This window comes from Ovis canadensis, chromosome 9 (genome assembly GCF_042477335.2).
Source record: "Ovis canadensis isolate MfBH-ARS-UI-01 breed Bighorn chromosome 9, ARS-UI_OviCan_v2, whole genome shotgun sequence".
Classification (NCBI taxonomy): domain Eukaryota; kingdom Metazoa; phylum Chordata; class Mammalia; order Artiodactyla; family Bovidae; genus Ovis; species Ovis canadensis.
The window spans coordinates 85,354,209-85,370,889 of NC_091253.1; the positions used below are offsets into that span (position 1 = coordinate 85,354,209).

At 42.6% G+C, this 16,681-nt stretch overlaps 1 protein-coding gene across 48 annotated transcripts in view; it reads left to right on the forward strand.

Annotated features, from left to right (window-relative positions):
• NCALD (neurocalcin delta) overlaps positions 1–16,681 on the forward strand; it is a 478,889-nt gene that overhangs the window by 140,013 nt on the left and 322,195 nt on the right. For all 48 annotated transcript variants that reach the window (XM_069600434.1, XM_069600472.1, XM_069600435.1 and 45 more), the window contains one exon: positions 7,382–7,434. The gene's annotated coding sequence lies outside the window, so the exon portion shown is untranslated. The remainder of the gene's footprint in view (positions 1–7,381; positions 7,435–16,681) is intronic.

Consider the following 16,681-nt stretch of genomic DNA (forward strand, 5'->3'; position numbering starts at 1 on the left):
TGCAAGTGAAAAGTGAAAGGGAAGTCGCTTAGTCGTGTCCGACTCTCTGCTGCTTATTTCTTTAAGTAGTAAATTCTTTCAAGATAAGAATTGTTCATTTTTCTTTCTGTTATTTGTTTTTTGTTCATTTTTCATCATTTATTAGTACCTACAGCATGCAAGCACTATGCTAGATGCTGGGGATAGATCAGTGACACTGAGTGGGATACCTGGTACCTAAGAGCAATACAATATTTGGTTAGAATTGAGCATAAAGGAAAAGCATAGTAAGTTCATGTTTGTTATTTGGTGCTGCAAAAAAAAAAAAAAAAGCAATTAAATGCCAATTGAAGTACCAAATTATCTTGCTGCCATTCTTGTGGCACCTTCACAATTAATATCTGAAAACATATGTCCCCCTGTGTACTCTCTTTATTCTGCCTTAAAGAAGAATTGCCTCAAAGACATGACACGGCTTTTGCAAGGAACAATACGAGGAGCTTGCAGTAGAAGAACGATGTGGAAGAGTATGAGGCATCATGGATGCTCTGACTTAAGTGTTTTCAGGGACCTGTCTGAGCTGCAAGAGAGGAAGTGATCCTTAATTGCTTGGTGGTAATGAGTGGAAAATTATTCATAGAAGCAATGAGGCCAGAGATACCATGCATTGGCTTAAAATTTTTATTGAGTGCTAGGCCTCTGGGGATTAACTTTGGATCTAAACTATTCCTAATTCACAGAGGTAAGTGTCCACTGAGGATGGTGAACTTTGAACTAACCTACCACAAAAATAAGCATACAGCTGTCGGTTGTGATAAATGCAAAAAGGGCAAGGAATAGCAGGTTACAAAGTACATCAGAGAGGGATAAAATTTTCTTTTGGGGGTCAAGGAAGATCTCTCTGAGGAAATCATCTTGAACTTGAGACCCAGTGGAGGGCAACAGACCCTACAGGGATCTGGCTGGAGCTCAGCAGTGGAGGAAGAGGGTAGTGCCAGGTGGGGTCAAGGAATTTTCATCTTGAAAGAAGTAGAGTTGTTAGATGGGCCCTTGTAGAAGGTGAGATGGGAAGGTGTTGATCAGTTAGGACGTGGAGACCTGAGTATCACAATGGAAACCAATCAGCGGAGAACTGCACAGAGTTTGACAAGGCTGGAGTGTGGAGTGTGAAGCCAGACACCACCTTGAATACTGAGTCCTTCCTCTAAGTAACAGGGAGGCACTGAAGAGTGGTATGAGTGAGGGAGTGACATATCAATTGTGTGTTTGAGAAAGAAAATCTCTGGGATGAATGAATTCACTGAAGACATCAAAAGCTGGAAAGCCTTGCAGTTGTTCAGCAGATGCAGGATGAAGGTTTGATCTGAGATAGCGGCAGTAAAGAGACAGAGTAAGACAAAGACACTCTGTAAGCACAATCTATGGAATCTGGTTATTGAGGAGAAGAGAAAGCGGACCATGTTCAGGTTCCTCGTTTGTGTGATTAATAAGAAGGGATAGCAGGATAGCAGGAGGGGGACTGGTTTGGGTAACACGTGACGAGTTAGGTCTGTTCCTGATAAGTGCTGGGGCTTCGCAGGTGGTGCTAGTGGTAAAGAACGTGCCTGCCAATGCAGGCGATGTAAGAGGCTCAGGTTCAGTCCCTGATCCCCTGGAGAAGAGCATGGCAGTCCACTCCAGTATTCCTGCCTGGAGAATCCCATGGACAGAGGATCCTGGCGGGCAATAGTCCATAGGGTCACAAAGAGTCGGACATGACTGAGCGACTTAGCACACACTCTGATAAGCACTAAGTACCTGTAGGAGATCCAGCCTGATGTTAACTAAGTAACTGTTTAGTTAATATTTTCTAAAGTTGATGGAATTCTCGGAATAGTTTTCATATGTTAATATGGTATCTATTGAGAGAGTTGGACGCATTCAAACTACTTAGGAAAGGCTTCTTGAATTTTACAACTGACAGATTGCTTTATTTTGAATTACTCATGACAGGCTTTGTGTGTGTGTGTGTGTGTGTGTGTGTGTGTGTGTGTGTGTGTGTTTGAAAGACATTTGACTTTGTCACAGTTCTGAAAATATGTTACTTGGGTATGTTTAGATGGTGGGTTTTCAAAAACAGTTAAATATTACAGCCAGGCTTGCTGCATTTTGTGCTTTTCCCCGTTCAGTTTCCCATTAAATATACAAGCATAACATCTGGTACTCTTATTTTTAAGGACTCTGGGAAAAGAATAGCAGTGATTAGACTGAGCACTTGACAGTCATCCAGTTGTAATATTTTCGTCTAGAGTCGAGTTCGGGGCTGACTGAAATGTCCGTGTCAGGAGCAACACTGTGCCATGTTTCAGAGAAGCCACTTAGGAGAATTCCTAATATGGCTGGAGCATTCTTGAGATGCATGGAATAGCCCGTTTGTGCAGTATCATCCGAGATGAGTTGTAGCCCGCATGCATGCGGGCTGGGATGACAGAATCCGCAGAGCACTTCTTTTCTGTTATTTGTCAGGCTAGAGCCCAGTTGGCTGATGATGACAATTCTTCCTTCTTTGCTTCATTTGTCAATGGACCTTGGACCCTGAGCTGGAAAGTTCCTTTCCTAGTTTGAAAGTCATATACTGTACGAGATGGAAGGGGCCTCGATAATTATCTTCATGGGAACCCACTCCAGTATTCTTGCCTGGAAAATCCCATGAATAGAGGAGTCTGGAGGGCTGTAGTTCATGGGGTCGCTAAGAGTCAGACACGATTGAGTGACTGAGCACAAACCCCTGGCATTTTTACAGATGAGAAAAACGAGATGCAGGGAGGTTAAGCAATTTGGCCGCAGCCATCAGTTCATTGGGCTTCCCCAGGGGCTCAGCGGTAAAGAATCTGCCTGCAATGCAGGAGACGCAGGAGGTGTGGGTTTGATCCCTGGGTCGGGAAGATCCCCTGGAGAAGGAAATGGCAACCCACTCCAGTATTCTTGCCTGGAGAATCCCATGGACAGAGGAGCCAGGCAGGCTACAACCCATAGGGTTGCAGAGAATCGGACATGACTTAGCAACTGAGCACTGAACCCTCTGCTCAGCTCCCCTCCTCGTTCAGAATGGGCAGGAGGGCAGCCTCTCTATTGCTTTTAGTTTGTTATTTGCCAGAACTTCAAGTCTTTCTTCACTTTATAAAGCCTCTGGGAAATAGTCTTAACTCCTTTGAAAGAAGAAAAAACATGTTTACTCAGAAAGCTTATTTTTGTTTTTCTCCAAATGGATGTTTGTTTCAAGGCGGTGTGACTCCCCTGTATTCTGAGAGAGCTTTCACCACACTGCATGACGTCTCTCTAATGGCCACGGCTGCCCAGCTGGACATCTGTGCAACAGTCGCAGCCAAAGCTCGTACATTTGGGGCCACGGCAGTGTCTCTAAACTCTGGAAGGGATGGATGCTACAGTATGCTACCCAGCCCGTGGCCTGGATCTTTAGGCTGAGTGATCCTGGGAACTTCCTTAAAAGCAACTGTTTTATCAAGCCTTCAGAGGGATCCTTGATTCTTAAAATTAAAAATCTCAGAGTGCCATCCGGGGGCTGAGCACCCCTGGGAGTCCTGAGCACCCCTGGGACTTGGCTGCTGTTGCTGGGCAGATGGGCGGTTCTTGGAGCTCAGCGCAGCCAAGGGAGGGGAGAAGGGAGGTTTGAAGATGAGTTGTGAGTGAGGAGGGGAAAAGAGCTTGTGTGGTTCTGACCATCTACAGCCTCAGCATTGTGGGGGAAAGACTCAGGGGCCCTTTCCTCAGGCTCACCAATGTCTACTCAGTCCCAGCTCTCTCTCCAGACTTTCAGGCCTGGGTGTGGGCTGGTGGGTAGGAGCAGGTGGTCAGCGTTGCTCTGGATCGTTCGTGTTGTGGGTGCTCTGAGATGCCAGGCGCTTGGGTTTAGAAAGCCAAGAGCCTTTATTTTGCTCCTGCTGGAATGTCTCTTCTGTGAGGCAGTGGACATTGCGGGAACCTCCTTCTGGAAAGAGGGAAGGATCTCAAGGGATAAGACAAGGAGGGAGAAAGAACAATTACTAGCTCAAAACACGATTCGACTACGTTTGTAAGAGCTTGGTGAAAGAGAAACAGAGCCCATTGAGTGTGATCTTCTCAACCTGAGCTCTTTCCAAAAGCAGCAAATGAGTGCTGCTCTCTGAGCTAAGAGAATGGTGAGAAAATGCATCCTGGTGGATTTCTCTCCAATCTTTAGAGTAAATAGACTTTTTCTTGCTATGGCAAACTTAATTCTGTAAGAAAAAGGCCATAGGATACTGCAGCTCTGTGGCAACTCAGAGATGATCCGAGATGGACATGCTCTGTTCTTCCAAATCCCTTCTCCCCTCCTCTCCATGCTGTTCTGGGTCCTGGGAGGCTAGTGTCCATGCACCACATCAATCATGTATTTGGCCAGTAAGAGGTCTTGCTTTACCATCCCTTGGTGGTTTCTTTAATCTTGTCTACATCTTGTAAATAATCCCCTTCATAAAAGCTCCCATTTGAGTATGTGATCTCTTTCTTGCTAGGACCGTGAACGGCTATATTGTTTAATCCTGTGACCATTTACAGATGAGGAAACTGAGGCACAGAGAGGCTTTTCAAATGGTGTCCCTTTCTTCATCCTTTTCTCAGCCATGATCAAGTATTCACAAGCTGAGATCCTGAGGCCCTGGAATGCTGGGCTGAGAATGAGAAAACCTCTGACACTGGAGTCTGCTCTGCTCTAATGTGATAACACGTTTCTAAGAAACTTCCATTTATTTAAAAGCTATGTCCTTATAAGTGTTATTTTATGTGGTATATGGGGCTTCCCAGGTGGCTCAGTGGGGAAAGAGTTAGCCTGCAATGCAGGAGACATAGGCAGATATTCGTTTGATCCCCGGGTCGGGAAGATCCCCTGGAGGAGGGCATGGTGACCCACTCCTGTATTCATGCCTGAAGAATCCCATGGACAGAGGGGCCTGGCGAGTTACAGTACATAAGATCGCAGGAGGCACACACAACTGAAGCAACCGAGCATGCACGCACGCATGTGGTGTATACACATAATGGGATATTATTCAGCCTTCAAAAAAAGGTGATCCTGTCAGATGCAATACATGGATGATCCTGGATGATGTTATGCCAAGTGAAATCAGCCAGTACTGCATGATTCTACTTACTCAAGCCATGAAAACGTTCAAACTCATAGAAACAGAAGGCAGAGTGGTGGGAACCAGGGGCTGGGGGAGAAGGAAAAGGGGAGCTGCTTTTCAGGGGGTGTGAAGTTTCAGTTATGCAAGATGAATGAGCTCTAGAGATCTGCTCTACAGCATCGTGCCAGTGATTAACCAGACTGTATTACACAGTTAAAATTTTAAGAAGGTCAATTTCATGGTGTTATTTTTTTTAACCAGAAAAGATAAGCACAAAAGGTATTTGAATAGGTTAAAAAGTAGTTAGAGAATGGAGTCCCTCTGGGAGGACACTGTCCATGGGGGTGCGGCCGGGTTGGCAGAAAGGAAGGAAATGCCTCTTTCCTCCAGCAGGGAAGCACCTGCTGCAGGGCGGGGCTGGGGATGAGGGTGGGCTCTGCCCACGCTCCTCAGCTCATGCCTCCTGCACCCTCCCAGCCCCAGCAGGCGAGGAATCAGAGCTGCTGGTCATGCCTCTGACCATGAGTGAGAGTGTGTGTGTATGTGTGTGTGTGAGAGAGAGAGAGGGAGAGAGGGAAGGAGAGAGGGAAGGAGAGGGAAAGAATGAATTCACATTCTTCCTTTTAGTAACTTTCCCAGGTTCTCTTGAAGAGTCTTTTTTGCCCTCCCATATTTCATTGCTTCTAAGACATGCTTTATTTTCCTCACATTTTAATGCTCTGATACCCGGCTGTGTCTGAGACTGAAAGCATCCTTTGTTGCAGCTGGACAGGCAATGGCTGCGCTGCAGCTGTCTCCCGTGTGCACGTGAACTTGGTAGATCTGGGGGCACAAGAAACCGCTCATTGTTTCAGTCCATGGTCCATTCTGTGATCACCAGAGAGAGGGATGTGGTCCTAGGTGCTTAGTGAAGTCTTCTGCTGGCACCTGTTAGTAAGATTTTCTTGGCAGCATCAACACTGTGGAAAGGCATCAAAAACCTAAAAGGAAATCCCAAATGCAGTACTCTTTTAAGACACACTACATCACTGAGTTTCTTGGTGGCACAGAGGACAATATTGTGTGGAAAAACACAGTTATTGGACCCTGTGACAAAAGTGATTCAGAAGTGTGGGTTTTGAATGTGGTGTCTAAATCAAATTAAATTGGAGCACCCAACCAATTTATTTCACTAATATTTTTATATTTTCCTTTTTTATGAGTATAATAAAACCCACTTACCCTCTTAGTAAGCCTAATAGAGCCTTTTCAGTAAATACAAGATAAGAATTCTTAATCTTACTATTGTATCACAGTTTAATTTGCAACCATTTTTTTTCTTTCCTAATGTTACATAAAATAGTGTTATCTCTCTCAACCAGTGAATCTTAATCAATGAAATATGGTAATGAAGTAGGAAGTTGATTAAGTTATCATTATGAATCAAAAGATGAGTTGGAAAGCTAAGAACTGAGGAATGAGTTTAGTAATCCTTTGACTCAATAAATATTTATTAAATGTCTACTGTGAGACCAGCACTGGGATTGGCATGAGGGTACAAGCCGTGAACAAAGCAGATATGATCACTGGGCTCACAGGGAAGACCAGATATATTGGATAGGTAGTTGCGTGTATGATATCATAGAGAAGACTTGCAGCTTTCTTTGGAAGTATAAACAAAGGAGCTTAAAACATGGTCAAGGGGAGTAGATGGCCTGAGTGAGGAAGTGACGCTTCAGCGGAGAATGGAAAGATGAGTAGGAGTTAGCCAGGTGGAGGTGAGTTGGGGAAGGGGAGGGTAGTCCTGGCAGAGGGAACCACGTGTGAAAGCTGGGACCTGTCTAGGAGAGACGGAAGCAAGTCCAGTGCAGTGGGGCCCAGACAGTGGTACGGAGATGAGAGACAGGCTAGAGAAGCAGGCAGGCCTCAGACGACCAAGGGCCTTACAAGTCATGCCAGGGAACTTGGCCTTCATCCCATGGATAAGAGGAGCTTATGGGAGGGGTTTCAGGAGGGGTGTGGTGTGTCACGCTCAAGTTTTAGAACTTCGCTCCGGCTGCCGTGCAAAAATGGAATGCTGTAGATCAAGGGCAGATGAAAGGAATGTGGTAGTAGTCATCTTCACTGAACAAGAGATGTGGTAGCTGGGAGGGAGAGAAGATACCAAATGATGCAAGAGAATCCTGTACCAAACAATAGTCCCCATCACTGACAGCTTTCCTCAGATATTACATCCATAGTTGCTGATAACCTATAACAATAAGTTTCTTTCTTTTTGACAGAGTGACTTCTTCTGACTTGAGCTTGCAGTGTGCTTTGAGAGATCCTCTACCAGGTAAATGCAGAACAAATTTCTTCAGATTTATAAACCATGACTTTCTCCTAAGATTTCCTGAGACCAAAATCCAACATGTTATTTAATCCCTGCAACAACCCTTAAGTTAGGTTTATTTCCATGTTATACAGGAGGAAATTGAAACATAGAGAAGTTAGACAGCTTGCACAGGGAAGTTAGATCAACATGCGCAGAGGTGTTCATCACACCATAAACTACTTGCCAGATAAAGCAAAACAAGAGGAGAGAACTGAAATATCCAACAGTAGGCAAACTGTTAAATCATTTGATGAAGTTACTTTAATAATAGTCTCTATGAGATTAAGAAGTTTTTTCCCTATTCCTCATTTGCTAAAAGCAAATTAATTATTTCAGGTATTGAATTTTATTGAATGCTTTTCTAATCTACTAAGCTGTTAAAATGATTTTTATTCTTTATCTGTTCATGGTAATTTCTATTAATTGATTTTCTAATATTAAATACCTTGCATTGCTAAGATAAAACCAACTTGGTCATGATGCATTATCTTTTCTATCTTTAGCTAAGATTTAGTTTTAGTCCTGAGATTGGATACAGTTTTCCTTTCTGGTATTTTCCTTGCCAGGAATGGTTTTCAAAATATTGGAATTACTTGCTGCTTGAATGTTTGATGATAAAGGAGTAAAACATTTGAGTCCTGTTGTTTTCTTTGAAAGGAGAATTTTTACCTGCTCACTTAATTTCTGATTTATTTACATTTTCTGATTTCTTCTTGAGTCAGTTTTGACAAATTTTGTTTTTGGTTATATATTCATTCTCTGTTGGGTATATATGCAGCAAGGGAATCTCTGGATCAGGGGGGAAAGTATACATTCAGTTTTAGCAGATAATATCAGTTTTTCAAAATGGTTGTATTGATTTAAAATTAACACGCTAAGCAGGAGTATATGAGAGTTCTGATTGCTCTGTATCCTTTTCAGCACAAGGTATTTTCTGTTTTATTTGATTATTTAGTCTGTACTAGTGGATGTGAAGTATTACAGTGTCATTGTAGTTCTGTATTTGCTTGTAGGCTAATGAAGTTAGGTACTTTTTCATATGTTAATTGACTATTTGAATATCTTGTTTTGTCAAAAGCCCTTTCTAGTCTATAAAAAAAAAAAAAGAGGGAAGTGCTTATTCAGGTCTTCTGGAAAAAAAAATTGGGTTGCTTTGTTGAATTGTCTTATTGAATTACAGATATTTTTAATAATATGTGTTCTGGATTTGAAGTCTTGTTAGAATATATATATTGTAAATATCTACTTTTGTTTCCTGTGGTTTACCTTTTCACTCTTTTTGTGGACAGAAATTCCTTTAAAATAGTGTAAATTATCCATTTTTTCCCTTTTGTGGTTGGTACTATTGTACTTATTTAAGAAATCTTGGCCTTATTCTAAGATCACAAAGAAGTTGTACATTTTCATCTGAAAGTTATATTATTTTCCTTTTACATTTGAGCCACGATACATCTGGATTGGTTTGATTGTGTATGATGGGAGGTAGAGGGTCAAGATGAATTTTTTCCGTGTGGACGTGCACTTGATCAGGAGCCATCCTTTGGTTACAGCTCTGTTTATTTATTTGTTTGTTATTTACACGGTAAAATTCATTCTCTTGAAATTGATGGTTTGATAAGTTTGAACAGTTCTATAACCACCACCACAATCAAGATGCAGAACATACCCAATCTCTGAGAGAATGCTCCTTTGTAGTAACAATCACTCATCTGATTTCTGTCCCTAGATTTTTCTTTTTTTTAGGATATATAAATGAAGGCATAGAGTATGTAGACTTTTGTTTCAGATTTCTTTTTTAAAAATCTCAAAGAATCTCAAAAATTCATCCCTGTGTTGCAGTACCAGTTGTTTGTTCTTTTTTTTTTAGAGTAGAATTCCAATTGTGTAGATGGAACACAATTTGTTTATCCATTCACCAGCTGATGAACATGTAGATTATTTATAGTTTTTGGCTCTTATGAATAAAGTTATTATAATTGCTCACTTTGTAAGTCTTTGTATGGATATATGTTTTAATTTCTCTTGGGTAAATTACTAGGAGTAGGTTTATTGAGTCATATACTATGTAGCAAGTATATATTTAACATTAATTTAACATTATACAGAAAAATCCCTCTCGCTGTTCCCAAAGTGATTGTGCCATTTTGCATTCCATTCAGCAATACATGATATTTTAGTTGCCCCATGGTCTTTCTCCAGATGGCGCTAGGGATAAAGAATTATGCAGGAGATATAAGAGACCTGGGTTCGATCCCTGGGCTGGGAAGATTCTCCGGAGGAGTACATGGCAACCCACTTCAGTATTCTTGCCTGGAGAATCCCATGGACAGAGGAGCCTGGTGGGCTACAGTCCGTAGAGTTGCAAACAGTCACACACGACTGAGTGACTTAGTACACACACGAGCTCTCCAGAACTTGGTATAGTCAGTCTCCGTAATGTGGGCAATATGAGTTGGTATGTAGTTGTATCTCATAACTCTGGTTCTTGTTTCCCTAATCATTAACGATGTTGAACATTCTATGTGCTTCTTTGCCATCTGCCTGTCTTCTTTGGTGGAGTATCTGTTCAAATCAGTCACCCATTTTAAAAATAAAGTCATCTATCTTTTCATTTTTGAGCTACAATAAAATATTATTCCAGATACAAATCCTTTATCAAATGCATGCTTTTCAAATACCCTTTCCCAGCTTGTGGATTGCATCATTCAAAGAGCAGAAATTTTTAATTTTCATGAAGTTCAGTTTATCCATTTTTTTCTTTGCTGGATAGCAGTTGTGTGTCCTAAGGAATCCTTGCTAAAACCCCAAATACAAAGATGTTCTTTTTTTTTTTCCCCTTAGAAATTTTATAGCTTTTTAAAAAGCTTTTAGTTTATTTTTAATTGAAGGATAATTGCTTTACAATCCCCAGGTGGCACTAGTGGTGAAGAACCTCAGCCAATGCAAGAGATGTAAGAGATGCAGGTTCGATCCCTGGGCTGGGAAAATCCCCTGGAGGAGGAAATAGCAACCTACTCCAGTATTCTTGCTTGGAGAATCCCATGGCCAGAGGAGCCTGGCTATAGTCCATAGGGTCACAAACAGCTGGATACGACTGAAGCGACTTAGCACAGCACGTTGTGTTGGTTTCTGCCATATATCAACACGAATCAGCCATAGATATATGTATGTCCCCTCCCTCTTGAACCTCCCTCCCACCTCCCACCCCATCCCACCACTCTAGGTTGTACAGAGCACTGGATTTGAGTTCTCTGTGTCATACAGCAAATTTCCACCAGCTGTCCAATTTTACACATGATAATGTTTATGTTTCAGTGCTACTCTTTGAATTCATCCCACCCTCTCCTTCCCACATCGTGTCCATAAGTCTGTTCTCTAGGTCTGTGTCTCCATTGCTTGCCTACAGATAGGTTCATCACTACCATCTAGATTTCATGTATATGCATTAATATATGATATTTATTTTTCTCTTTCTGACTTCCTTCACTCTGTATAGTAGGCTCGAGGTTCATCCACTTTATTAGAACTGAGTCAAATGGCAGAGTAATATTCCACTGTGTTTATGTACCTTCGTATGGCTGAGTAATATTCCATTGAGAATAGGTACCACAACTTCCTTTTCCATTCATCTGTTGATGGACATCTAGGTAGCTTCCATGTCCTCAGTTCAGTTCAGTCGCTCAGTCGTGTCCCACTCTTTGGAACCCCATGGGCTGCAGCATGCCAGGCTTCCATGTCCTGGCTATTGTAAACAGTGCAGTGATGAACATTGGGGTACATGTGTCTTTTTCATCATGGTTTCCTCAGGGCATATGCCTAGTAGTGGGATTGTTGGGTCATATGGTAGTTTTATTCCTAGGTTTTAAGGAATCTCCATACTGTTCTCCATAGTGACTGTCTCAATTTGCATCCCCACCAACAGTGCAAGGAGGGGAATGCAAATTTCTCCATATCTTCTCCAGCATTTATTGTTTGTAGATTTTTTGATGATGGCCATTCACACCGTGTGAGGTGATACCTCAGTGTAGTTTTGAGTTGCATTTCTCTAGTAATGAGGGATGCTGAGATCTTTTCATGTGTTTACTGGCCATCTGTGTATCTTCTTTGGAGAAGACATTTTTATTTTATTTTCTATTTTTTGGCCCTGGCATGCAGAATCTTAGTTCCCTGACCAGGGATCAAACCTTTGCCCCCTGCAGTGGAAGCTCAGAGTCTTAACCACCGGATCCCCAGAGAAGCCCCAATCATAGCTATTTTAAAGTCTCTGATTATTCTACTATCTGGGTCATCTCTCTGTCTAGTTCCATTGGTGGCTTTATTTTAACAAACAGTTGCTTTACCTTGGTCTTTTGAATGTCTTCTTAATTTTGATTGGATGTTGTTTGTAGAAGAGCAGTAGGTAATAAAATTGATAATATTGCCACCCAGAAATGGGCGCACTTCTTTTGCAAGATGGTTAATGTAACAGTGGTTTAGTCCTTTGTTGGCAGTTGATAAGATTAGCTGTTGGGAGTTTGGGTGGGGTTGGACTCCTCTGTGGAGAAGAAAATGGCAACCCACTCCAGTACTCTTGCCTGGAAAATCCCATGGGCAGAGGAGCCTGGTGGGCTGCAGTCCATGGGATCATGAAGAGTCGGACATGACTGAGCGACTTCCCTTTCACCTTTCACTTTCATGCACTGGAGAAGGAAATGGCAACCCACTCCAGTGTTCTTGCCTGGAGACTCCCAGGGACGGGGAGCCTGGCGGGCTGCCGTCTGTGGGGTTGTACAGAGTCGGGCACGACTGAAGCGACTCAGCAGCCGCAGCAGGACTTCTCTGATTATTGTCACTTTCTCTTGCCCACTAGACTGCAAAGGTTTCCAGTCGTGAACTGAAGTTACCTCATGCTTAGTGTGTGGCCTGGTGTGCCAGAGAGTTTTTCTCACCATCTAGACTCTGTCCTCAGCTTTCAGCGGACCCTCCACACTCAGGCCAACGCTGTGGCCACGTTGGGGGCTTCCCTGTTCTTCTGGTCCACCCTCCGTCTTGGCAGGCCTTGGGGCTTTGCCTGTGTTCCTGTTCCTCCTCATCGCTTTCAGTGTCTGCTTGCTTCTGTAGGTGGCTTGGGTAGGAGAGAGCTCCCTGCAATGGTAGCAGACTTCTTTGTGTCAGTGCAGGATCCTAGGCCTGAGAGTCCCTTGTTCTGTCATCAGAGCAGGACCAGCAGCTCCAGTATCACCTGAGAGCTTGTTAGAAGTACAGAATCGCAGGTCCCATGCTCAGACCTGATGAATCAGGATGTGCATTTTGACGAGATCCCTTGAGGGAGTCATGTGCACTTTGAGAAGGGGTGTTTCACACAATCACTGTTTCTTTACCTTCTTTCTGCTTTTTCTTTCTTTTTTTTTTGTCAACTGTGTTTTTCATAATGAGATTAAGATCCTTCAAAGTCAAAATATTGTGAAAGCAACCCTACTTAAATTTAAGAATGGTGCACACATATTTAAATTAGAACATTTAAATTTTTTTCTAGTTAAATTATTGAATTTAATTGAACAATTACCACTGATATGCATATTTAAAGCTTCTTAGTTTCAAATACTTTTTTGAGCTTTGGGTTCCTAGCACTCAACAACCTTGAGTCTTTCTTGTAGCAGGGATTTTTCTGTTGCTTCCTCTTATAAAAAGGGGTTTCTTAGATTTTTGAAGCCTGCCTCCTAGGGGCAGTTCTGTCTTCCTCTCCACCTTGGGTTCAGTGCAAACAACAGTTGCTCCATGAAATTTCTATTGATGCTTCACAGCCTGACCTAAAGGGTTCTAGTAAGGACCCACCCCTCTGACAAAGTTCTTGCCAAGAGACCCTCAGCTTTTGAATCTTTCCAACTTTGAGTGTTTTATTGATGCAGTGATGGGGCTGTGCTACCAGAATTTTAGTTTTCTCTGTTTTTTTCTCAACTTGCAATAAATTTTACATTTAATTGATTTAAGCTTAATTAAATATAAATTTAAATTTTACATTTAATTTTACATTTATCCTATTTCCTAATTTGTTGTCTTTCCTTTGATTTCATCAGGAATGTTGGCCAAGATTGCTGGATTATACCATCTGCTTTCCTTTTGTCTTTACCTTGCTTTTGTATCCCAGTATTGTGAGGCCTTTCCCTTCCCCTCCCTTTGCCTCCTCCTTGCGACCCCAACCCCACATGCCTTCGTGAGAGACATCAAGTCAAAGAGTTCTGGCTATATCATTAACTTGTTTTAACATATCTTGTTCAACTTGCAGCCATCATGGAAGTATTCCAAGCAAATGGACAGAGAGGGGCACAAGATCATGCCTCTTAGCTGAGTGAGCCCAAGTGAAGAGTTGCCCTGGTTTCCTGGGACCAGGAATTATGCTTTAATCTCAGTGGTCACCCTTAGCTGCAGGGGAGCCTGGGAAATACGTCTTAGAGTTGGGCATATTGTTGGTGCAAAAGAAGTCAGGGCTGGGTTTGCTATGGGTAGAGAACTAGATGCAGTTATCAGACAGGGAGCTAAATTTCAGCTTCACTCCTGATAATCCTAGATTGGAGGATGAGCTTAAATTATGGACAAGATCAACTAGAATCAGGTATCCTGTTACTTTTATTGCTGAAGATTTCTTTCATGGGAAAGAAAAATACATGCTGCTGAAGCCAGAAATAGAGAGAAGGGAAGCTGTCCAGACTTCCATGCACTTTCCCTCACTCAGTCTGAGCAATCCAAGAAGCTACTCCCTTGAGGAGGAATGAAGGGATGTCGTGAAGTGTAGAGGTCACTTTCTAACACTTTTAAGAAGACAAACAATTTTGTTTTATGTGCCCAGGCAGGAATGCTGGGAAGGAGAGAATGATGCCCTCCTAATAATTGTTAAATACACATTTGTGCCACACACACACACACACACACACACACTGTCTTATTATATATTATGACAATTGTGTTATATTTATTTCTTTATATATTGGGTTGGTCAAAAGGTTTGTTTGGGTTTTTCCATAAGATGTTATGGATACATCTTATGGAAACACCTTTTTCCATAACATGTTTTCCATAAGATGTCATGAACCCAGATGACCCTTTTGGCCAACCCAGTATTTCCCCCAACGCCTACTTCTAATGACCTTGTAAAATCGATAGTAATCTCTTGCAATAGTTGAGAAAAGGGAGAATTCACATGTGTTGATGTTGTGAAACTCTTGAAAAGGAGATGGGGATGAACCTCTTAGAGGTCTGAAAGGTTTTTAGAATTGTTTCAGGTTGAGAAGAAGAAGGGTGATTCAGGGCAAGTAAACAGCATTGGGCTGCAGCCAGCAGACTTCTAGCTGCTTGGGCAGCTTGCTGCAGGATTCTTTATGATGGCCCCTTTACTGCTGCACAAAAACCAACCAACAAACTGCCGCCTCCACCCCCGCACCCCCGCCCCACCTCCGCTCCCAGCCCAAGGGTTTTGCTGCAGAAGCCCTCAGTGTGCAGCAGGGTCCGTTCGGGCTGCTCTTCTCATAACCACCAGCTCTGCTCCCTCCCTGCTCCCTCCGCAAAGCTCAGCTCAGGACTGAGCTGACGGCTAATTGTTGCTGCTAATTGCTTTGCTGACAGTGCTTTGTGGCTATTTTGGTTTTTCTCGAGTGTTTCTTAATTAGAGGAAGTGACATCGTGTGCTGTCCAATCAGCCTCTTGCCAGATATTATTACATCTGTGGGATCATTGGGTGACATTTGGGCTTGGTCCTGCCAAGCTGGTGTGAGGATCGTGGCCTGTGGTGCAGTTGGTTTGGCAGAGCGGTGGTCCCCCACCAGGCTCTGAGACAGTGCTGCTGCTGGTGGGAGGGAAGGGCATTCTGTATTCCCAGTGAGGCCTCGAAGACTGCGGGGTTCACTGGGGGCCCTTCAGGCAGCAACATCCCATTGAAATCTGACACCTCACAGGGAACCTCATAGGATGCTGTCTTCTCTTTGAAACATGGTGTTTCAGGATTTCTTTGATATTTGCCTTTCTGGCTAATGTGGAGACACCCTTTCATTTTCCCCTGGGAAAAATACAGATACAACCTGCTTGGTGAAGTATTAGAGGTGGTTTGCCATGCAGTATAGTGAGCTCTTACTACGTTGCTTTAATTACCAGAAAGAACCATGTTAAGTTGTAACAATTCTGAATTATAAAAGAAGTTTGAAGAGATTTACAGCTCTGAACTCCACCACATTTAACTTTTGGCAGCTATTTTTTAAGGCTCTTTGGTTGAGTGCTTAATTTTGGAATAACTGTGTTTATTTGCATATAAACCATGTGCAAAAATTTAAAAAAATCTATTTGTGCGAGTATGAGTATGGACCCTTCTTTTCCGATTTTTTTTTTTTTTTGTATCAATTCATTGCAGCAAGGATTTATTGCGCCTGCTGAGGTGTCCTTGAGCTTAACAAAGCAGTGTGAGACACAGTCCCTCCTTCAAGGAATTTACATTCTAATTAGGGAGTCAACATTCGCCAGTGGTCCTTTCTTCATCATTTCATTGAAGGCATCGTCACGGTTACATGGCTTTTCTCTAAGAGTGTTAGAGCAGAGAACACAGAATACAGGATTATCCAGGATTGGGGTGGAAAGAGAACAGAGATATTGAGGGGTCTATGGAGAGAGCATAATCATCTCATGTTGGGTACAGAAGGAAGGGAGGCCAAGGTGTGTGAGTGGGGTCGGATAGGGGTATCATGAAGTTGGAGAAAGTGGTTCATGGACACGATGGATGGAAGCTGAGGCCAAGAGGACTCCATTAGGCCAATAAAGAAATGGGGAGCGACTAAGAGGCAAGGGAAAGAGAACAAAATGCTACTAGACTCTTTTCAGTGAGTCTGTCTTGTCTCCTCCACCAGGGGGTATAAAAGGGCAGGTATTATGTTTTTTTTGTTTCTCCTTCAGCTCCTGGTTCACCATGTTGCTCAGAGCATGTGTTTCCTAAATATTTCCTGAAGAAGTCCAGCTTACTCATGGGCTTTCTTTGGAGTCATAGATCAAATTTCTTTCACATATATAGAAATGATGGGGGGAGGGTCATTGGTTCATGCAAATGGCAAGCTCCCAAGTGACTCCTGATATAATCTGACAATAGTGTAACCATGCAGGTGTACACTAACCACAGTGCAGGGGAAGTCTCCATCATCTGACACGTGTTCAGTACTTCGGGGTGAAGGGAAAGTATCTCATCTTTAGGGCG